Source organism: Panthera leo, chromosome A1 (assembly GCF_018350215.1).
Source record: "Panthera leo isolate Ple1 chromosome A1, P.leo_Ple1_pat1.1, whole genome shotgun sequence".
Classification (NCBI taxonomy): domain Eukaryota; kingdom Metazoa; phylum Chordata; class Mammalia; order Carnivora; family Felidae; genus Panthera; species Panthera leo.
In genome coordinates, this window is record NC_056679.1 from 155,319,454 (window position 1) to 155,343,728 (window position 24,275).

Consider the following 24,275-nt stretch of genomic DNA (forward strand, 5'->3'; position numbering starts at 1 on the left):
AACAGAAGAAATCTTTCGGAGCACTTTTCTAATATTCTGTGACATCAAGGCAACCAAACAGAATCATGACAAACACTGGAAGTGCTGATTTGATGAACAAGGGGATCATTGATTTTGGAGGGGAAAAAATGACTAATTTTCCAGGGTTCACTTCAACCGTGGATAGCTATATACTAGAAAAAGTGTTGCATTTTGCCAACTAGTTTTCCTGAGAATGGTTACATTTGCCAGTTCTCAACTGCCCTATGTGGCATCGTGTGTCATTTGAAGTGCAGTTTATCCTAAAGAGCTATTTAAAAAGATATTAGGAATGGAACAGTAGAAATGCATAGAGGGGAAAGCCCAAGGTTTGCATATCTTGTAGGAGGAATATACAATCCATTCCTGTCCGCTACCGTCACTAGGCGCTAAATCGTAGACAGGAACATTTAAAAGACATTTCCCAGTGTACATTCAATCCTTCTTTGTTTTCTTACTGCTGCCAAACAAGGCAGAGAAGAGAACTGCTGAAACATTCATTGGGTGGCAACTTCCTAACAGTGGCACTTCTTCTTTCCTTCTTTTTTCCAGAAGACAAAGTGTAAAAACTAAGAAGTCACCCTTACCTCCACAAAAGCTTTTAAATAATGGCTTTTCCAGGAGCAACTGCACTTCTCTCACCAGACCATTTCCCCAGATGGGATGTGCAATATAAAACCACCATAGATTGGCTTATTGAGGAAAGGAGATAGACTTGTACAAATCACTGGAAAGATAAATAAGCTATAGAGATCAATAAATAAAAGCCAGGAGGAAAAAAAAATCAAACTCCGGCATTCCAGACCAATTAGGATGTTATTTACTGCCCATGTGATTGTAACTTCGATGCTCTCCTTCCTTGTTTTCACACCATAGGCATTTGTTTTGCTGAGAGAAAGATATATAACTGATGTGTAAATAGAAAATGATATAGATAGATTTTATGTCCCATAAAACTGTTAATCTGTGCTCCACATTAAATATAAAGTACATTTTTTATTTAGACACTGCACTGGTATAATTAAAATAAAGTATGCTAGCTTTATTTTTTCAGTAAGTCATTTCCAACCATAGAGATCAAATAACAGTGCAACAGCAGCATGAAATGTGGTTATAATAGCCTGAGACCACATTTCCCGAAACTAAAACATGGGAGATAATAGTGTGAAGGTACAAATTAAATGCAAATAAAACAGATTCCCCATTGTTGCTAATCCCTGTATTGGGTTTCAATGGGGAAATTTCACTGTAGTGTTTAACTTCTTTGTATAGTAATCATTGACATGCTATCGGCTACATTTTGAGATCATTGATGGAAACTATCAGTAAAAGATACTACCTACCCACCTTTCAGGAAGAGAATGGAAGTGGCCTGGACAAAATTAAATAAAAATATACTTCCCAGACTGCCTCCAGGACACTTACGGCAGTTGGCAAACATTTACTGACTTGTTTCCTAGTTGATGTACATTTTTGCGGCAACCTACTTTTCATTCGCCAGTAGACGGTCTTTTTGATTTCCGAGGTGTGTCAGCATGTCTTAGCAAGATTCCACTTTTGAGGGTGACTGCTCTAAAAACATCTCACATTTTAACACGAAGGGACTTACAGAGTCTGCTTGTGTTACAATTTCTGGTTTTCCTACATTGTAATAAGCCTATATGGCATTGAGATCAATGCTGGTATAGTGCAGATGATTTCAGAGTCAGAAACTATGATTTAAAATGAACTTAGCAGAATCACGCTTTGTTTCTCTCAACCCAGTTTCACATGGACCTTGCCCCTAAAGTTTAAAATGGCCACTGAGCCCCTGGCTTCTTGGGATTTTCAACTGTGCTGACCTGAGTAGCTGTTTGATGAGATATGGCCTTATTCTAGTGCTTCTGGTGAATAATCTCTTTCCAGCCTTTTATAAAGTGGCACTTGTCTTGTAATTCTGTAATTGGTAGCTCTCAACTTTCAGGTAACTTTCTGGTATGTTACATTCTATACTGTTACACTCGGTAAGAACAAACAGCAGTAATAGTGTAAGTGAAACAAATAAATAAATTTCCTCCTCACTTCCAAAAACTACCAGAGACCAACCAAAAGTCTCTGCAGTCCCTTCCTCACTTTGAAGACTTACATTCTGAAAGAATAAAGAGCCACATTTACACGAGTTAATCCAAACTTCATCCTTTTTCCTTCTTCTCCAAAATAAGGGGCACACAAGATGCACTGGGGTGCAAAGAAACCATTAGGAGATCCATTTTACTTATTTATATACTAAAAAGAAATCCATCGTTTCTAATAGTATATATACTATTAATAAAAATAATAGTAGGATGGTTTAGAAGGAAATGTACATATTTTGGGTTACATAATCAAAAGTTTAAAACTATTTTCATGCATCATTTTAAAAGTTTGGGAACTGCAACTAACTCTCCAAATACTTGTATGAGAAAGAACTCTCAGAGATTCCCTGTGGTAGGCAGATTAACGCCATCAACTCCCTCTCCCCATCAAAGATGTTCAAGTCCCAATATCCAGAATCGGTAAATATAGATTACCTGACAAAAGAGATATTTAAGACGTGTTTTAAGATACGGACCCTGAGATGGGGCGATTATCCTGGATTCTCTGGGTGGGCCCAATCTAATCATATGATTCCTCAAAGGTATATAACATTTTCCAGCTGCAGTCAGAGAAAGAGAAAAGTGATAGTGGAAAAGAGTCAGATAGATGCCATGTGAGAAGGATTTGACTCACCACTATTTTGAAGAAACTGCTAGATTTGAAAAAAAAAAAAACTGCTAGTTTTGAGGAAGAGGCCAGAAGTCAAGGAAAGCAGGTGGTATCTAGAAGCTAGAAAAGGCAAGAGAAAGAATACTCCTCCAGAGCCTCCAGAAAGAATGTAGCTTTGTCAACAAGTGATTTTAGCCCCATGAGACCTTTGAACTACTGAAATGTGAGCTAATAAATTTGTATTATTTCAAGCCACTAAATTTGTGGTAATTTGCTAAGGCGGGAACAGGAAACTTATATACTCCATCTGCCCTAACTAATTTTGACTGCTGGAGTATTAGGACAGATCAAAGTACTACACCAAATGGATTCAAGCTGCAATCATTTAAACATTTTTTGGTCAGCATCTCCTGAATTTGCATCACTAGGGGAACACATAACAGTGAAGTCTGACATGAGAAGTTGATGAAATATTATTTGCAAAAATGGAAATAGAAGAGGAAAAAGTTCTTTGGTCAAGAAGAGGTAAGAGTTTTCAGATACGATCTTTCTCCATTATCTGAACATTATCTGCAGTGCCATCAAATATCACAAAAGAGTAAAACAGCTGACCTTGGGATAAGTTGCATTTTCCCCCAAATCTAAGGCACTTAGAGAATTTTAAAAGTCATTCTTCAATATTTGAACTTCAAAAGGTAAAATTTCCAGGAATGACAGTATCGTGCTGGAAACATTAATGTGCCAGCATGAAATAATATCATTCTGTAGGAGGTAATAAAGGTATGAATTATGTCAAATTGTATTTGGCTCATGGATGTTACTGTGCTTCTTATGGGCAGATACAGCTAACAGGCACAAGAACACCTGCCTGTCTCCCTCAGAAAATTAAAGTCATGTGCACAAACATCAGTCTACGAAATTAGGGGACCATTTGTGGCAAAATGAAAATGTGCCCTGTTACAGATACACTTCCCAAGGATATGGAGTATCTCTTGTTACAGCAGAACATAATTTTTCTCCTGGTCTTGCTCACTGTAGAAAGAACCATTAAGCCATTTACATTACAAGTGGTGGCTTCTACTCCCGTTAGGTAACATAATATGCTAAATGAACTTGCTGCTATGCTATATAGTGCTCTATTATAGACTTTCGCCATTAATTGGTTTGGGGTCATTGGCCATCTCAGTTAATGTGAGGAATCCATTGTTCTTTAAGCAAAATGTTCAATAGCATCTCCCATTGAAATGGGCCAGATTCAAATGATATGCATCGTTATGCGTGTGCCAAGGTACAAGTGTATGGGTTTTCCTGCATTTGTATTTAGGGTAAGAAAACAGAGTCCAATTTTTAAAGTTTAAATAAAGTGTTTACAGGTGTTATTTTGTCCCAAAGTTGTTTAAAGTCTGAGGAAATGTAGCCCGAGGAAAATACAAAAATCTGTAAGCCTCACGGTGATTTAACCCTTCTGGAGCTAAAGCACTAAGAAGGGAAAGCTGCCTTTCTCTTCTTTGCCCCCGTCTGCAGCTGCATGTAGATAACACTGCAAAGAGAACCATCACTTCTGCTACAACCTGGGTAATAATGTGCTCAGTTAATCTACACAACATAGAGTCATCCTCTCAAAAAGTAATTCACTTCTTTAAAAACTGGAAGGAAAATAAATATGGTGCAGTAAAATTGTTGAGTAGAGGAATCTATCTGGACATTTCACAAAACATTTCATTATGCTGACAATTCCCAGAAGTACTCTCAAGAGTGCTTTAAGCTGAGGATTACTGCACTGAAGCTGATGGACTTTTTTTGTAGCCCCTTTAAAAGGCAGTGAACCGTTTTTCTATTTTATTTAAATAATGCCCCTTAAAATGGATTTTTAGAGGTATAATAACTCCTTAAGAGTCAGTTATGCTAAACAGTTTCTCTTGATAGAAATGTTGTAAAACTCGTTAACTGCACAATTTCAGATGCCGGCTTGGTGAACACTAACTGACATGTGAATGACCAGAGTTTGTAAAATAAATTGCAATAGTTGTTGTATCACACAGCTAGCATTGCACAAGCTGGAGGCCACGAGGGGCTCCAACCTGACAGAAAATTACTTCAAGATGAATGAAAAGTGCTTGTTGCTCTTTATTAGTTTTTAGAGAACAATGAAAATGTTGAATTGTTTACAGAGGGCTGATTAAATGTGGTCAGTGGGGCCATGTCCCTACTGCTAACTGTTGGCCTCCTTCTCTCACTGACCCTCAACCTACCCACTCACACACCACCTACTCCAAGCACCCAACCCCCACCCTTAGCTCCCTGCCACATGCATCTTCTTAAGAGGCTATTATGGCTGCACATCTGTGTGTGAAATGTGCTCATTCTGACATTCCACTGCTGCTCAGAGCTGCAGAGGCCTTTGTTGGGTAAAACACTATTGTCAACTCTAACAAGCAGGTCGTGCAATTTGCTGGACACTGCAGCAGAGAATAGCCCAGGATGAATTGCTTTGGCCTCGAACAATGCTCAGTTCCATACTGGAATACATATGTATTTCTTTCAATGTGCAGTACTACAAAAAATCATGACATTTTGGGTTTTTTAAGGCTTTGATTTAAAAATATATACACATGATGCTAGGGTTAGACTACCACAAAATAGCCTATTTGTTATATTTACTTAGGATAACTACTGTCTTATGGCTAAAGGAAAAAGGCATGAAGTGCTTTAATTGGTCATTTGTGGTTTAAATCCCATTTATGTTTTACCAGAAAGCACAGTGAAAGGAAAGGCACTAGCTACCATTTTAGCTGACTCTTTGGTGTACTTAAAGGGGTGGTCAAAAACAGGGCATTTAGGAGGATGTTGTGGAGAATGATTCTCACTTTATATTTCCACAAAGTAAACAGCCTTTGATGGAAAGAAATATGAGAGCTCATTAATAAGCACATGCCAAACAGGAAGAAAAAACAGTCCTTTTACCAGACCAAGCTAAGTGAATCAGACCCAGAAGATGTTTGAGTAAACTAAAAAATTAAGGAAAAGCAAATCACTGCCACCCGGCTCAACAAACAGCCTTCCATGGCCCATCTCCTTCCTCACTCCTAACCTCACCCTTACACGCACACGCGTGCACACACACGTCAGGGAAGTCAGCGGTAACGGAGCAGTTCAAGTGCTATTTGTGGCATTCTGACACAACACATGGTACACACCCCTAATGTGTAAGCAGGACTCTCTTTCCCTCTGTGCAGAATATGCATTCTGAGCCTATTATGTGTATAAACAATGGCATATGTAATTACCTTACTAGGGTGGCAATTATTCCTCAGAATCAACAACCAGAGTTAAAGCATGTTCCCCTAAAAGACATTTGGGGATCAATTCTGGGTCAATTACGTCAGGCTTTGATTTATCACATGGTGTCAGGCTGTGTTAAAAAAAGAAAGTTAAAAAAAAAGGCATTATGAGATAAAGGCTAAAGGCTTGACTCAAATTGGTTTGTTTCCAACTTTGCTTTCTCCCAATTGCTCTGCCCTCCCCCATTCTCAAAACAACTGTGATTTGCTGGGTTTTATCTGTTAGACAGTTTGCTGTTTGGGAATACTAAATGAAATGATTCTGGACTACGTCCAGATTTGATCTGCCCCCACACCACCAGGCACTGGGAATTTCTCCTGGGATGCAGCAGAGGGGAGAGGTTAATAGTTCAGGCTTTAGAATCTAAGAGATCTGGATTTAGATCCCCATGACTTAAGCAAGATACATACATATCTCTGCAGTAGATAATGCCTACTTCAGATGGTTGCTGTAAGGTTTAAATGAGATAATTAAGTGAGAGAATATGTGTAAAAACACTTAGCTCAGCGCCTGGCATGTCGTGAATACCCAGTGAATAGAGTGATTGCTCTTCTATTGGTGGACAAGCCAGAGGAGGAGAAGCGGAACAGCCCCTCCAAAGGCCCACCCCTATTGAGCTGGCCAAGGGCCAGAGGAAGCAGAGTGGATGTTAGTACAAATCACAGGGCTGAACTGATGAATCCAAGATACTCATTCAGAAGCCCAGTGGACTAGACCGTATATGAAGAATCCAGTTGATTTGAGACTCATTCTAACGAGACTGACTATAAACTACAAACCAATGAAGGTGCTACTCTGTTAGCAAGACCCCTCTGTCTTTTTATAGAGTTTTAAGAACCACAGAAAAAAAGCTACTTTACACATTTTAATCACCAAATGTTACTCAACATATACTTACTATGCACCAGGTACTGTGCTAGGTTCTGGGAACACAGAGATGGTCCCTTCACAGATTTTCCCAGAATAGGAAACAAATGCTACAGTTTCATACAATATAGTTTTGTAACTCTGATTAACAAATATCCAATATCACCATCAGGAGTTTGGGGGCAGGCATCCTATTAAGGATGACTCATACAACTAAAGTTATCAGTCAAATTAGAACTATTCCTTATTGAGGAGCAAATAAAAGTTTTTGGAAATTAAGTAAAGAAAGGAAGGTATGAGAATTCTTATCAAATTCTTTCGGAAGCAATATAATTTCCTATTCAAAGAACATTTTAAATCCATTTTCTATGGAGCAACATTGTTTATTCAGTAAGAGGGAAACAGCACTTACACGATTCATTTCTCAAAGGGCACATAGTGCTATTGGCAGTATGTATTGGCAGCTTAATTAAGAAGTCTGTTGATAATGATTTTAAGAAAAAAAAAGCTGGCACATTTTCAATTCAGATGGACACTACTGAAGACAAAGACATGTCTATTGTTGGTTCGTACATACTAAAATGTGTTACATACACTACATAAAATGTCCAGTGTCTGCAGTCATATTAGTGCCTTAACATTGGAAAAATCATGACTTATTCCCAGATCAGAAATAAATTTTTGAAAAAACTGTACAGTAATTTTGGAACATAGAAGACAACACAATGAACACTAAAACAGCCAAGTTTTCCTACAGAGTAACTGCCTAGGTCTGTTTTGCTCCTTCCCTGCCCTAACTTGGGTCCATGAGCTTTCCCAAGTTTGATCCAAATCTTCCCTTCCCCACGCTAATAACTTACTCAGAATGTCAGGCCCCTAGGGCACAGAAGGTAGAGGCCTACAGAGACAACAGATGTAATTCATCTACCTACTCTGCAAGAAATGTACAAACACAATATACTTTTCCAACAGACAATCTACACCTAAAGGGGAAAAAAAATTTAATTCAATTAACTCCAACTATAATGTGTTAATATCTCTAACATCTACTGAATATTTATAAAATCAATGAAATAAATCCTACCTATTGAAACTCCAAAAAAATGGAAGATGTCCTGAGTTGCCCACATTAGATTATTTTGTTTTGTTTTGTTTTGTTTTGTGTTTTATTAAAGGGATTTAAAATACTTGCAGAATACACTTTTCCATTCATTTGTTTTCTATCTTAGGGACACACTTAATTAAGAGCAGAAGAAAAAAAGTGCCCTGAAACTAATTGTAAATCCATTGAAGGCAGGAAACACATCCTAATTGTCTCCCTCATTTTCCCTCCCCTATTTTGTGCAGTGATTCACACATAGTAAGTACTCAATTAAGCTGAAAAGACAATGCATGTTTCAATTCACATTAATTTGGAGGGGTTGCATTGATTTAAGGAACAGCTGAGACAAAAAAGGATAAGTTCAATCTTTCCTGATTTATGGCTAGTGAGGCACACTGTCTTGAAAACTTTGCCGAAGCTTGTGTAACACTGGCATCATTAACTGCTGGCCACTGTGGCATTCTTAATGTCTTGATTTGTTTGCATTTTTGCTGATGGTAACAAGATGATTCTCCAACGGCTGTCTTTCCAATAAGAAAATGTGAAAGGTGATGTGAAGCAGGTATTCAGTGAAGCAGGTATTCAGTCTACCCCTGTCCTACAGACAGTACATCTGTGAACAAAATGGAAACAAATGATTAATCCAAGCCTTTCTAAGAGCAACTTTTCAGAAGTACAGCAGTTGGTCTTTTGCTGATCACTACAATTATTTAGCTCAAACTTTCAAAAATACAACCAAGATCTTTGGTGGTGATGATGCTGTTTGAAGTTATCTTTCCTTACCTTAAATAATGACTTTGAAACCCATGCCACCCCAGGTGCAGATCCGAGCCCTAATAAAATCAGAAACACCACATATCTATACATTTTGAAAACAAAATGTCCCTAACCAGGTAAGGAATCTGCATTTTCTTCCCTTGCCTCCATAAACAGGAATAAACCCCTCCTGAGGTGCCGAGCCCTATCCCTTAATGAATAGTACATTTTGGTCCATGCCTGTGTCCCATCAAGTGGCACCAAAGTGGATGGCCAGGAAATCACAGCTGCAGACAGCCTCCTGCTGTGAAGCAGTCAGGCTGGGGAGGAGCACTCTTTATTCAGCAAAGGCTCTGAACTAACCAGGTAAGTAAAAGAAGCATAAACACTTCAAAGGTCACCTCCGGCAGACAAGGCCCCTTGATAGCAACACAGATACAGGTAGGCCCCACCTTTAGGCTTTTCAGTCATACTCAGGCAGATGCACCTTACTAACACTATCTTAGAACAGGAAAGAAAACCATCTTTGCAAGAAACATTCACATGCTCAAGGGCTATTTCTCTCTAAAATGTCCCACTGCAGACCCACTGCAGTTGAGATGTAAAGCCAACAAACACACAAGTAAGCTTAGCCTTAACACATTTATTCACTAATTTACTTTATTTATTTGGGTTTTTAAAAAAGCAGGAGCAAAGTAATGTGCTTAAAGCACCCTTCAGCTCATGAACAAAAATGTCATACTATATGAGCATTTAATATCAGCCTGGAATCATTTTAGGTTTTTCCTTCTCTATCCATTATATCAAACTTGTCACTGAAACATCTTCTTAATTTGAAATGTCTTTTGCAGTGCCCTTTACTTCTGAATTTCTACTAAATCCTCCCTACCCCTTTGTCAAGACCTGATCTCCTCTGCCTGGCATATGACAGGCTCCTAGCTATGCCTACATCTCCTCTGCTCTAGTCTCAATTCCTTCCAGGTGATGCTACCTCCACTGGGCCTCCACTGCAGCCATTCACTCCAAGATCTGTCTGAGCTCGGTCCCCTGAAGTCTCTACTAAAGAGGTTCAGCCCAGCTGTGACCTTCAACCCATCCTCATCTGGCAGGCAAAAGAGAAGCAACCTCAGCCCACCAGAGAGCAGGAACCGTATTCCTTCCTTGGCCACAAGTGCACTGAGTTGCACTGAGTTTACACGGCTTCATCATTTCTCCATATCCCTGCTTCCTCTAGACATGTTGGCCCAATCTTTGGAGCTGGCTTTTACCTTGACTAGTTTCCCTCTTTCCTTCAATACCATGTGCCTTGCCCTGAACTTAAACCTACTTGACTAGGGCCATGACACTACACTTCCCCAGATTCTATTCCAGAACTCCAGCTGCTGGCTGGGATCCAGCTACGATTAGATTGCTCCCTGCCATGACACCACCATTCCTGACTCAATCTCACCTGCTGTCTACATTCTAGTTAACCAAGTCTCCTGCTGAATTGGATCTCCTCAGTTTCTTTCCTGACCCAACCCTAAGATCATCACTTCCTCTTGTTCACTGTGGACTACACTGCGGGCTAACCCTAGTGCAGGCAGACTCCAGTCACTGATATACCTAGCCTTGACTTCTCTTATTCCCTGGCAACCTATGTCACTGAGATACTGCATAGAAACCCTGTCTTCTCAGCCTACACAAATTCTACTTAAGAGGCTAGTTTTTATAATATCTACAATGTCTTTATTCATTCATTCAATTTCCTAATTTATCCTCCCTTCATTCCATAAAAACTTAAAAGAGGTTAACATTAACTTAGTTAAAAAAAAAAAAAAAAACTTACATGACTACCTACAGGTTAACTCCTGCCTGAATTCTGAAGTACCCTACTTTCCTATTCTACTTCACTCTCTGTTCTCCAAAATGAAGTCTCTGCTTCAGGCACACAGATGCACTGACCTCTAAGCTCATTATGCATCACCCCCTCTTTTCTGCCTTATTAATTAGTTCCTTTCATCCTTTGGCACCTCACTTGTGACATGATCTAAAAAGCTTTCCCCAAGAAACAAATCCACATTGACTTATCTCTTACCTGGGTTCTTCTGGAATAATCAATAACACACAGTTCAACTACTTAATCTTCACCAAATGTTTCATATCTATTAGCTCCCAGACAATTAATTCTTTGAAAAGTGGGATACGGGGGTGCCTGGGTGGCTCAATCAGTTGAGCAACCGACTTCGGCTCAGGTCATGATCTCACAGCTTGTGAGTTCGAGCCCCGCGTCGGGCTCTGTGCTGACAGCTCGGAGCCTGGAGCCTGCTTTGGATTCTGCATCTCCCTCTCTCTCTGCCCTAACCCACTCGCATTCTGTCTCTGTCTCTCTCAAAAGTAAATAAACATTAAAACAATTTTTTAATAAAAAAAAAAAAAAGAAAAGTGGGATAAAGGCCATGTCCTGTATTTGTTATGGTGCCTTCAAAGTACTTGATGTTGATCTCTAGAAGGACAGCAAAGTTCCACTTCCACATGCTCTCTACCCTTACTCCACTCCCCAGCCTCACTCCCATGGAGGAAAAGAGGCAAGGGACTGAATCAAGTTACTGGATTCAAACAAGCCTCTTAGTAGGCAGCGAAGCTTTTGGTCTATGCGGAAAAAAGGTTAAAGTTTTGACTTCTGTAGGCTGTGGCATCTTTGGAGTTCATCTCTTGTGATTCTCACTCTCTTTAGATTGCTTCTCTCCATTTTCACATGGCCAGTGAGGCAAAACAGGTATAGAACTGCCTTTCACTTGGGAGATGCTCCTCAATAACACTTCCTCCAGATAAGGCCTACGGCAGACTAATAAGACCAGCTCTAACTTAACTTCTATTTTTCTTTTTTTGTTTTTCTCTTAGTCACTAGTAAAGTAGGACCTAAAGAGCTGGACCCAGGAAAAAGGACCATGGAGGTCTACTGTGAGCAAGACACAATATTTCCAAGCAGCTCCATATGGGCAACTGAGTTCATCAGAGACTGCATTAGGTTTGAGAGCTGAGCAGGGGGGCTCTTCTCTTGTGAAATTTTGAATTAGCAATTGCAGATGACCAGAGTCCACTGTAGAATCATGTAATATTTATGATATCTCACATATTATATTTAAATATATCATACATGCACTGTATACATTCATATATATACATACATACACACACATACATACATAACTTTGATATACTACTTGGAAAGAAATGGAAAATGGACATAGGAATATCCCAAAGTCTTGAGCTCGTCTGTCATTGTCTAAGCCTGTGGTCAAAATTTTATTTTGAAACAATGTTCGTAATTAGCATATGACGCGGAGACTGCCAACTGTCCTCTAATACCCATTCTTTCCTTTTTCCTTCATTACTAGAACCCCTAAATTTTGAGAAGTACATGGCTACAAAAATATTTTTTCCTGGCAGATAGGTATAGCTAGTAGGATGTGAGTATGAGTTAGAAGTGCAACATCTAGGAAATGCCTTTAAAAAGAATGATTATGGGGCACCTGGGTGGCTCAGCTGGTTAAGCATCCGTTGATTTCAGCTCAGGTCATGATCTCATGGTTCATGAGTCTGAGCCCCAGTTGGGGCTCTGTGGTGATACTGCAGAGCCTGCTTAGGGTCCTCTCACACTCCCACTCTCTCTGCCTCTCCCCACTCACTCTCTGTCTCTCTCAAAATAAATAAATAAACCTAAAAAATTTTATAGAATGATTATGCATCTTCAGACATATGAATGAAGCCAACACCCAGGGATAGCTGAGTAGTAAGACAGAAGTTTATTTCTCCCCTCTTTGACAGTATAAGCATAAGCAGTCCAAAGCTGGTATGGCACTTCCACCGTGTCAGGGAGCTCTTTCTAGCTTGTTTGGAGTCTCTTAACCAAAGCAAAAGTTAGTTTGCTATAGCAAATACAGCACTGTATTTCTAGCCCTGCCATTTATGACCTATCAAACCAGGGACAAATTATTTAAATTCTATGACCTTATTTGTGTCTATACCTATTTCACAGGTTGTTACCAACATGAGATTGTATCTTTTTCCTTTTTTTTTTTTTTTTTTTTTTTGCTTCCCATTATAGCCCCAGCTTCTATCACAGTGTTGGCACACAGTAAGAATCCAATAAAAATTAATTATTATTGCTGTTCCTATTGATATGCCAAATCTAGACACATAATGCCACACCTTAACAACAAAGCATTAGGTACTTCCAATAAAGATACGAATAATGCAACTAATCAACATGGCGTACACTAGAGTGATCGCTTTTTCTGACCCAAATCTTTTTTTTTTTAATTTTTTTAATGTTTATTTATTTTTGAGACAGAGAGAGACAGAGCATGAATGGGGGAGGGGCAGAGAGAGAGGGAGACACAGAATCGGAAGCAGGATCCAGGCTCTGAGCCATCAGCCCAGAGCCTGACGCGGGGCTCAAACTCATGAACCGTGAGATCGTGACCTGAGCTGAAGTCGGACGCTCAACCGACTGAGCCACCCAGGCGCCCCCTTACCCAAATCTTAATAAACCTGGTCTTACAGAAGGTTTTTTCTGACTTGTGAACTTAGCATTATGAAAGTTCATATATGTTAAACCACTGGTTGTCAACTTAATGAACTGACTTCACTTTCAAAAATTATCTGCCTAAATTGGGCATCCCTGGAAATTCAAAGGCACATAGCCCCAACATTATTGGTTCTAGTTTTTATTACAAGGTTCCACTGTGCATGTATACAATGTGGGGGAAAAAAACTGATTTTTTTTTTTTGAGATAGAGAGAGACAGAGCATGAGCAGGGGACAGGCAGAGAGAGGGAGACACAGAATCTGAAGCAGGATCCAGGGTCTGAGCTGTCAGCACAGAGCCCGATGTGGGGCTCGAACTCACGGACTGAGTCCGGTTGGACTGAGTGACGGACGGTCAGATCATGACCTGAGCTGAAGTCAGACGCTTAACCGACTGAGCCACCCAGGTGCCCCAAAAACCTGATTTTTATAACACGTTTATGGTTGTGAATTTGTATTTCAGTCTTTCAGAATCTTAAGAAAAATCATTCTTCTGTTTTCCCAAAGGAAGATGGGCACTTCTTGCCTCTGCAAAAATAGCATGGATGAGAGAGATTTCAGTAAAACCCACTTTTTTCTATTGAAGAGCACTTAATAAACACACACACCTGGCTGCTTTCACTTCACCATGAGTGCCACCCATTTGCCAGTCATTGAAGTAATTCAGTCTGATCTGTTGAGGTGATGGATTCCGACAAACTGTGTAAGCCTGTCATTAAGGGGAGGATAGATTACTGTCTCCATGCAGGACATTATAGTGCTTACATTTCTCATCCATACAGCCTATGAAACAAACAGGGAAAGCAAGATGAAAATAAAACTGAACATGGATTTAACTGCTTCTCTCTCCAGTGAATGGCAGGAGCTGGTGTCCAGTCCACACTGTCTACCACGCACAGACGCGCACACACACACAATTTGATTTCCTTCTAATATAAAGACCTCTCATAAAGGACACAAATATTATGCACAAAATTGACTATTCAGTAACTTAAGTCTAACTTAAGGCCTTGCGCTCCCACTTTTAAAATATTATTCTTTCCTCTTTCACCCTATTTATAGCCATTTTGCCTCTCTATAATTTTTTACTTATGTACTTAAAATCCACATTTAAAATGGAGATTATATCAAAAGTGAAATGAGTTAATTAGGTTAATTGAAGAAAACGAGTCTGAATTAATTAAAAAGTCTAAAGAATGGATGGTTGTCAAAAAGATCACGATAATAGCAACAGGTGATGTTTTGAGAGGTTACTACATGAAAATCAGTAGGCTGAACGCTTTACATGCACTATCTCATTGAGTCCTCATAAAAGTCCTGGAGCAGGTATTATCATCCCATTTTTACAAATTAGAAAATAAAACCTGAGAGATATTAAGTAACTTGCCTAAAGCCACGTAGCTAATGCGTTACAGAAATACTTTCAAACCTGAGTTTGTCTGACTCCAAAGCTCATGTTCTTTACCACCACATCAAACTGCTGGGGGGTTCCTTCAATCAATAATAAAAGTAAAGCGGTATTTCAGATTAGTGTTCCAAAACCCTAACATGTGGAACACCGCTTCAGTGAAAAAATGAGAAGTGTTTAAAATTAGCTCACCAATTATTTTAGGTAGGTGGTAATTACCTGCAACTCATGAAGTACGCACTTCACACCAGACGCTTTCTATATACATTCAATCTAACCCTCAAAACAGCTCCATAAATTAGGTAAACTATCTCCATTTACAGGTGAGGGAAAAGATACTCAGAGAACCTAAGTAATTTGCCCAAGGTCACGCAGATGGAAAGTGGCTCCTTCTGCACTATGCCTTTTTGCCACACTACCTCATTCCATCCTGCGTTACTTCTCTAGACTCCCTGAAAAGCTTGCTTTATAAAACGGTAATGCCATTCCCCTTTAATTGTATTATACTATTTATTAGCTCAGCAAAGATTTGGTTCAGAGACAATGCAAAAGTAAACTTTAACCCAGCCCTCTCTCATTATCATAAATTCCAAATTTAGTAAGGTCCATGTTAATGGGTTTTACTGTATATAGAAAAGAGTTTAATAGTCACTTAGCCCCGCTCTATCTCCATTAACAAATGTAAAAGGCCACACAAAGGCGGAGAAAGAACAGTGACCTTAAAACTAAAACAGTTAAGTGTCTGTAATTTGTATTTCATATGCCAACATACAGTACACACATATGCCAACATGTAACAACACATTCAACTCTACAATTTTAAGTGCTCTATTCATCAATTAAAGAAAATTAATCCTAATCAGATGTTCATATTAAGGAATACAGCCATAACAAATCGGTAATAATAATTAAAAGTCCATTTCAAATCTCTTTGATTAGCAGGGAAATGATGTAACATAGCCAGGCCGCCCTAGTCCTTTCTGTAGTGTTGTATAAATATGCACATTAAATGAAAATTCCTGGATGTTTAACATGGTCATCTTTGCTACCCACACTGCACGTGTTTCTAACAAAGACATGCAACCATGTACACCCTGAATGGGAAAAATGTACAAGTTGTGACAGTCAAGCATATGTCTGCTCTGACAGCCAAATCCTAATACACAGTATTTTCCCACTTAGAGTCATCACAGTATTGCAAAGATTCCAAACAAATCTACCTGCTTTGGAGGGGGCTACCTGAAGCAGGAAGGATGCCACAGCTCTCTCCAGTTGCATCGGTTTTGTTTTGTTTGTTTTCTTTTCTTTGGGTCAGCTTGTAAATGAGCTATCAAATGCCTCTGTGCAACAGAAATAGCCTTGGGACAGAAGCAAAACAATCCGGGTGAAAGACAGCCCAACTATTCTTTCAGGCCTGATGCACTGTGAGGTAGGTAGTGGAACCAGATTTTTAAGATCACTTGTAGTCTGGCTGGACTCAAGAGGTCCACGTATCCAAATATCAGACTGCCGTAGCTCTTACAATCCTCTATCTGGCATTGCTTGGTTGCTTTGCAAAACAGCCCCACCAAAGTACTCCCTTAGGATTTAGTCTTCCACTTTCAACTCTCTTGGCCGGACCATTATTTCTTTGACAGTCTATTTCAATTTCAAGTCACTGGAAGGCATTACTGGAAAGACTATGGAGTCTCATTCTCTGTACTTTTCAAAGTCAGGGCGAGAAAAAACATCCTTCCTAGAAGTGTGGGATAAACTCTGAGCTCTCTCAGAATCCTTCCAACCTGAGTGTCTGATCATTACTAATCAATTAAATCTTATGAGATACCCAGCAATACCAGCTCTAGAAATCTTTCCTACAGAAATACTAACATGAATTCACAAAAATAAAAACAGTATCATGTTCACTGAAGCATTGTTTATAACCTCAAAAGTGTAAAAGGATCTAAATGGCCAGCAGTTGAAGAATGGTTTATTAAAGACCATTTAAACTGGAGAACACTGTGCAGCCACTAAAAATAATAATACAGGTCTCTATTTACTGATATAAAAATGTGTTAGTGAAAAGAGGAAGGTGCAGAACAAAATGTATAGATAGTGTGCTACTATTTGTGGAAAAAATACAAGTGTGTATGTATACAAATAAATGTATATGTAAAGAGATTATATGAAATAGAAATACCCATTTTAGAGAGATACAAGTATAAATATATAGCTATGTATATTTCTGTTATGTGACATTCAGGTAAAATTTTTCTATTATAAACTTATACATACATTTGCATATGCGTAGAAAAATCAGGAAGAATTACTCAGCTTGGGCTGCTATAACAAACTACCACAGACTGGGTGACTGAAACAACAGACATACATTCCCACAGCTGTGGAAGCTGGGAAGTCCAAGATCAAGGTGCCAACAGATTTAGCTCTTGGTAAGGGCCAGCTTCTTGGCTTACAGACGGCAACTTTTTTGCTATCCTCAAAAGTGCAGAGAGAGAAAGAGAGAGAAGCCAAGCCCCTGGAAAATGAGATTGGGAAGGAAAACTAACTTTCTACTTGTACATACTATTTCATTTATTTAGGTTTCTAAGCAATTCTCCCAAACTGAGACTTCCTTCTTCTCGTGGGTTGTGAACAAGAAAAAATACAAAAATAAAACAGATGAGAATATAACCATTGTTACAGACTGCAACCAGCATAGAGGAGATAAAAGCCAGACAAGCCTAGTTTTCTTAACTACAGAATTAGTCCATCTCCACAGTGCTGGTCTGGGGTGGGCTTCCTTCCTCTGGGAGAATGTAGGTTCCTGGTAGGCAGGCCCTTCTCAAGTAGAAGGAGAGTGGCAGGAGGCTAAGCTGGACTACTTATCCACCCCAAATTTACCAATTAGGTAAGTCATTGTGCCCTACAGGGACAGTAGTCCTTGAGAGAGTAGCACCTATAGTGGCTAAACGTAGACTACAACAGGTGAAAGAGTGAATGGTGCAAAAGCAAAGGCAAGAAACAAGTCAAGAATAAAGACAGAAAACAGAGTAGGGAATATAGGGAAGGAATTTTTTATTTTTAAGGAAGAGGCCAACAAAATGTCAAATGTGGAAAGCGGAAGAGTCTAAGCACAGTGACAGAATCATGGACACAAGTGAAGGTGAATGCCTCTTACTGAGACATGAATAAAAGGGAAAGAACAGGAAAAGCCACAGTGATTTTGAGGCAGAGATGAAGGAAGGGAAGTTGAATTCACAGCATGATACCAGTTCTGTACAAGGGTAGAAAGAATCTGTGGCCAACGCCAGGCAACAAAAATTGAACTTGCAAACTGCCACAGGGCTGGTTGTGCTAAAGTCATAACAACACTTAGCAGAACCAAGATGTACTTGTAAATGTTTTATCATACTGTGAAACTTTTGAGAAATTGTGATGTATAATTTATAAGACATTGCTTAGATTAGTATTGATGTACATATACTGTTGATATCCTTCAACATTGTGCATCATAATATTAGTTGATTCACATGCTCCTTTGTCCCTGGGAACCCTGAGGAATAAAGTTTCTCATAAATAACAATGGTTTAAGCTTGACTAGCCTTGTGCAATTTTTCATCACAATTCTGGCTACCATCACAACCTTATTTCCAAATCACAACACACTATAAAGTAAAATCAAACAGACCAAAGAAATTGGTGGAAAGATGCATAGTCTAAAAGTCTGGCTCCATACTTTTGACTGATAGAAACTAAAATTTCTGCACGGGACATGGTGCTATATTCCCACGGATCTATTTTTATGCCACGGTGTCAGTGGCCATATATGCCTTTCTGGCAAACTGAGTCTTCAGGTAAAGAGGCTTCTGGTAGATCGATTTCTGTGAATTCGTAATAGAGGGAAAAGCTTCATATCTTTCAATAGTCTCCAAAGTTATACTCTTTACCAGGTTTTAAAGTTATATTCCAGTCTCCATTCCGCTGTGAGATTTAGCTTTACAACCAGCTGCCCCCTCTTAACAGTTTTTGACGTCATTCAGGTTTTGCAAACTGTGTGCTACAGCCCTTACTTGGGTTTGTCGACTGCTATTAAAGTTATACTTCATTAAGTGTGGAAGCTGGCACCAGAAAGGATCCATAAGGGTGATCATAGTGCAAAGCAGCCGCCTCAAGTCCAGCTCCTCCACAGAGGGCTTCCAGTTCTGCTTCCTCAGTGTCACTTCACGGTCCCTAGGATAAAGGGAACCATCTTTGCTGCCGACACTGAATGCAACTGAGATTGGTTCTCCTGACAGAGATTAGTGGGCAGCAATGAATCTTTCAGTTGGGTTAGAAATATGATTTTATTTAAGAAAATAACCATACATAATTGGGCTTCTGTCACTTTAAATTTTAATGGTGAAAGTAATATGGAGGCTTCTGGGACTTTAAATTATGGCTTTCAGAAGCTTCACACTGAATCTTTCAATTATTCTATATAAGTACTTTCTCAAAGCATGTGCCACCATGACATTGCTATCACAATTCAAATCTAAATTCAAAACTGACTGCGGGGCTATGAGCTATGTGCTGGCGTGCCGGCTGCCTCATTTTATCTTTGAACATCTGACGAGGCGAATCAAGAGGCACTCTCCCAGAGCCCAGCCAGCTGTTTGCCAAATATTCAAATACCCTGGCACGCAGAAGATTTCCCCACATCAAAATTAGTGACGACCCCCTATTTTTCCCATTAGCTTCTGGCTTACCTACATCCTTTCACGCAGGCCCACTTGACTCACGCGCCTAAATGGTCACTCTTGCCAGCTCACGCACCTCTCAGGTTCCCCCACTTCAGCAACTGGATCCAGTGTGTGCTACAGAATGGCAGCCAGTTCAGACAAAACCATGGAGGAGAGTTTTCAAGTCTGTGTTTCCTTGAAGTGGATCTGAAAGAGGAGCTGAGCTGATATTTGTGGTAGGAGGCAGATAGAAAGCACAGAGAGTGTGTGTATTTTTACTTAAAACGCATTCATTAGGCTGGAGCAAAAAAAAAAAAAAAAAAAAAAAAACGAAACCGGGAAGACAGCAAGGGAAAAGTGAAAAGGCCTTCTTCCTTTACACAGATACCTTAACTTCCTTGTCATGTACCTATTTTAATCATTTTCATATTTTTATCTTCATATGAAAATAAGTGGAAGTGAACATTCACTTATTTGCAGATTCAGCTTTAGACTGCTTCAATTGTTTTTAAATGAGTCCCCTACCCCACCAAATGCAATGCCAAATCTACAACTGTAAATAACTAAATCCAGCTGCACTAATGAATCTACAATGAAAGACAACCCTTATTTCACATTTTAAAGGTCCTGAAGCAATCTTCCTCAGCTGAATGACTTAGAACAGAGGGTATGGATAGCACATGGGAAATCAGAAGGAGAAAGGGACAAAGGTGCCACAAGACAACGGCCTCTACCCAAATGGCTGGTCAAATTTCCTGAAGCTGGACACCAAACCCCAGGGTTCCAGCTGGGTAAGGGGATCCTGATTCCTTCCAGAAAAGTTGGGCCTTTATTTGTTCATTTCCTGTGATGTGTTTACACTTGGACAGAAGGGGCACAGCAGGGATGCTTTCAGGGCACATTTGTGGGGAAGCCAATCTCACAGGAGTCGTGACTGCCAGATGTCAAACCAGTGTGTGCTGCTGAGCAAGCTCTAAGCAAGATGCACAGGCACCAAATCATGGTCTGAGGAAACTGCCCTGATCTGGGGCCTTTCCTGAGATTCAGGGAAAGCCTGGCAGAAATTTATGTCATTCAAAAAATAATAACGATCATTTTAAAACCTGATATGACTCTGAGCACTACCTGAGAACCACACAGGCAGATGACGTTCCAATTCTGCCCGTCACAGATCTTCACCCTGTCAACCCAAATCATCATAAGGCAAATAACTTACTTCTGGGAACCATGGGTGGCAAAGGTTAGGAGGCCCATGTGTGAAGTGACCATAACAAAAATGTTGACTCTCATTATCTCCTGAAAACAAGCTCAGATATTCCTTTGCACTAAGATCAGGACAATGGTGCCCAAGTGAGAACTCTTCGAAGACGACAACCATGGACAGAAAAACAAAATTTAAATACACATTGATTTTAGAGCCCAAAACACTATAATTACAAATCCCATCTGACTTGATTATTTAAGGCTCATGGAATGTTTCAAACATAAAGCGGTTCTACATAAATCATCCACCTAAACATTTACTATGCTCCTATTATGTCCCAAGTACTATACTTTGATGAGCCAGATCTGATTAAAAAATAATCCACAAACTACTGGATTTCTCTGCTGAATTTAGTATCAGGGCTTAGCCCTTCATCTTAAAGTTTCTTCGCCTCTATAAAAGTCCTGTCCCTCTTGAAGAGGTATACCTCTCAGACCATTCTGTCCTCTTCCTCAGCAGTGTCCTCATTTTACTCTAAATCAACAAGGGGTGAAGGGTAATGTATCAAAATTACCTAAGGGTTGTTCTTCATTTTTTTCAAACTACATGATACCTTCTACCCCTATCTGAGAATCTTTACCTATATGAACCACTCACTACTTCTAGTGAATGGTTTCTAGTGAACTATTTCTGGGATAAATCGTATGCCTTAAGAATTTGGGGATAAAAAAAAAAAGCCAAAGATTTCTATACTAAACTCTTCCTCTTTATCTCATTTACTTCTGTGACTTCAACTACCTATCACCTACATGCTGATGACTTCAAAAATAACATTTTAAGTTTAGACTCACATATATAAATGCCTCATGGACCTCTATTTTCAAATGATTTACTAACTCAAACTTGGTGCAACATCATGTCTATTTCTTTTTTTTTTTCTCTTCCCTTTCTTAATAGTATCCATTCAGTGGATATTTTACAGTCCCCATTCTCATCCCACATACATCAAATCTGTCACCAGGTCCTGTCACTTCCAGAACACATCTTAAGTCTGTCTACCATATGCCATATCCTACCTGGACCTCTGCAATAGCCTCCTCACTCCTCCCAACTGCAGCCCCTCCCTACTTCCATTTTTTCTCCACATGCTGCTGATTCATACTGATTAAAGCAGGAAATACTAGAATGCAGCACTCACAATATACAAGATGATTTTTGATAGCACACAGACAACATTTTACATATTTATATTTTAAGTTTCAGAAATAACACATCAAATTGGGGTTTTAATATTAGGTTTGTTTTTAAAATAAATTTTGATATACAAATCAGACAATTTGGTGCACCTTGGTGGCTCAGTTGGTTAAGCATCTGACTCTTGATTTTGGCTCGGGTCATGATCTTATTACCATATGTGAAGGAGGGACTACAGGACTACGGGGACAGCAGTGGAGACTGCTTGGGATTCTCTGTCTCCCTTGCTCTCTGCCCCTCCCCACCTGCAAGAGTGTTCTCTCTCTCTCAAAATAAATAAACTTTAAAAAAATCAGAAAACTTAAATAAAAATCTAGTTCATGTAGTAATTAGACATTTTTAAAGACATCAAAGTGGTACATTAATCAGTGAAGTTTGGGAAGTTTGGTCCTGTAAAATAGATCTAAACTTCTCAACATGATGTTGCAGATGTTACATTCCTCTTCATCATCAGTTACTGCCTCTTCCCACATTCTCTGCACTCTATTCAGACCCTCTGTGTATCAGCTTCGCTGCACAGCAAAGCACTCCAAACCTAGTGGCTAACACAACATTTTATTTAGTTCATAACTGTGCAAATAAGCTGGATCATTCTGTCTGGGCTGACAACAGATTTTTCCTGGACTCTCGCATGTGGCTATGGGCAAATGGTGGATCAGCGAGATAGTCCAAGATGATCTCACTCACATCTCCAGTGGTTAGCGGACTGTCAGCCAGAGACTCTGTTTCCTGCAGGTGGCTACTTTATCCTCCAGCAAGATAACCTGGGTTCAATCACAGTATAGTCTTTGGAATTCCAAGCACAGAATCCCTAGTGCACAAGCACTTTTTAAGTCTCTGCTGGTTTCACGTTTGCTAACATCCATTGGCCAAGGCAAGTCACATGGTCAACCAAATTCAGTGATGAGGAAACAGATTCCACTTCTTAATGGCAGAATCTTCAATACCATTTTGCCAGGAGTCAGATGCAGGAAAAGGAAGAATTTTTGACCATCGTTCAATCTACCACTCTTGTCGTATCCTAAACATACCAGGCATATTCACACATGTGCACAGGCTGGTCCCATCACCTGAAATAAATTATCAACCTCTTTCTGTCCTTTTGGCAAATTTTTATTTCTTGACGTTCAAGGCTCTGATCAAATACAGCATTTAATGACATCTTTCCTCAAATTAATTATTCCCTCCTATGCTCCCATGATCCCTTGCATATGCCTCTATTATAGCATTCAATAAATTGTATTATAATGTTATAATGTCTCCCTAAATAGACGGTCTTTGTACCACCAGCATCTAGCACAGTGACTAGCAAAGAACAGGCATTCGTAAGTGTTCACTAAATTGAATTGAACTGAATAAATTCAAAACAAAGATTAAGATCTTCCTCAAGCCTACATTTAAACAACTTAAGGTGCAACTATATAAAACTGGCCTTATAAGTTAGTAGGACTAATTAGATCCACCTCATCTAATTTGAAGGGCACCAGGGCAATGTTCCCAGCCAGAAGCAATTTTCCTTTGTGACCAGCACAAAACCTGAACTTGCAGCATAGATTATTCTAGGTTTTAAAATGTTTTGCTGTAGTACAAACAACATAGGCTTTGGAGTCTGAAACGGATTGAAAACCTAGCTACTTGTGTGATGCTATTTATTTCTTGCATTTCTCTGCAGCACTTTTTTTTACATCCATAGTTATCTGTATTGCAATAAATTATGTGAAGCAACTAGCACAGTGCCTGTCATACACCTAACACTCATCAAACCCGAGGGTCTCCTGTAAGAAAAGCAAGTCACCTGGGAGGGGGTAACCTCCAGACTTCATGGACATCTGAGTAGAGTGGGAGAGGGGTAAGAAGAGTGTGAAAGTAAGTAAAGGGTAAGTAAATAATTTCACAATGTTACTGAGAGTCAGAACTGCAGCTGGTAATTAGTTACGTCACGTTGCAGGGTACCCAATCAGGGAATAAAAGTTCCCCCTCCCCAAGGAATGCAGAGCTATCTCTGATGATACTGGACTTAGGAATCTCTATTTTGCTGGGCATCAATATGGAATCAACATTTATACATTTACTTAGGTAATATTACTGAGGGAAAAGCTAAGGAAGAAAAGAGGTTGTTCAAAATGATGTTATCCTAATATTTTAATGCATATTCCTTCACTCTTTTAGTTTTTACATTTAAAAGGAGTAGTTACGGTAAACAAGTTTTTTTATCCCTATGGATACAATTTTTTAAGTGAGAAAAATGAAAGGCAAATTACAAACACATGATTCTAAACTTCAAATTATATCACTTCTAAAGGAAATGGTACCAGTGAAACCAATATAAAG

General features: G+C 39.4%; 1 long non-coding RNA gene across 1 annotated transcript in view; it reads right to left on the bottom strand.

The window, feature by feature from the left end:
- Window positions 1–7,005: 7,005 nt before the first annotated feature.
- LOC122222753 overlaps window positions 7,006–24,275 on the bottom strand; it is a 141,275-nt gene continuing 124,005 nt past the window's right edge. Inside the window, exon 6 of the long non-coding RNA XR_006203852.1 lies at window positions 7,006–8,666. This is a non-coding gene — a long non-coding RNA (uncharacterized LOC122222753). The remainder of the gene's footprint in view (window positions 8,667–24,275) is intronic.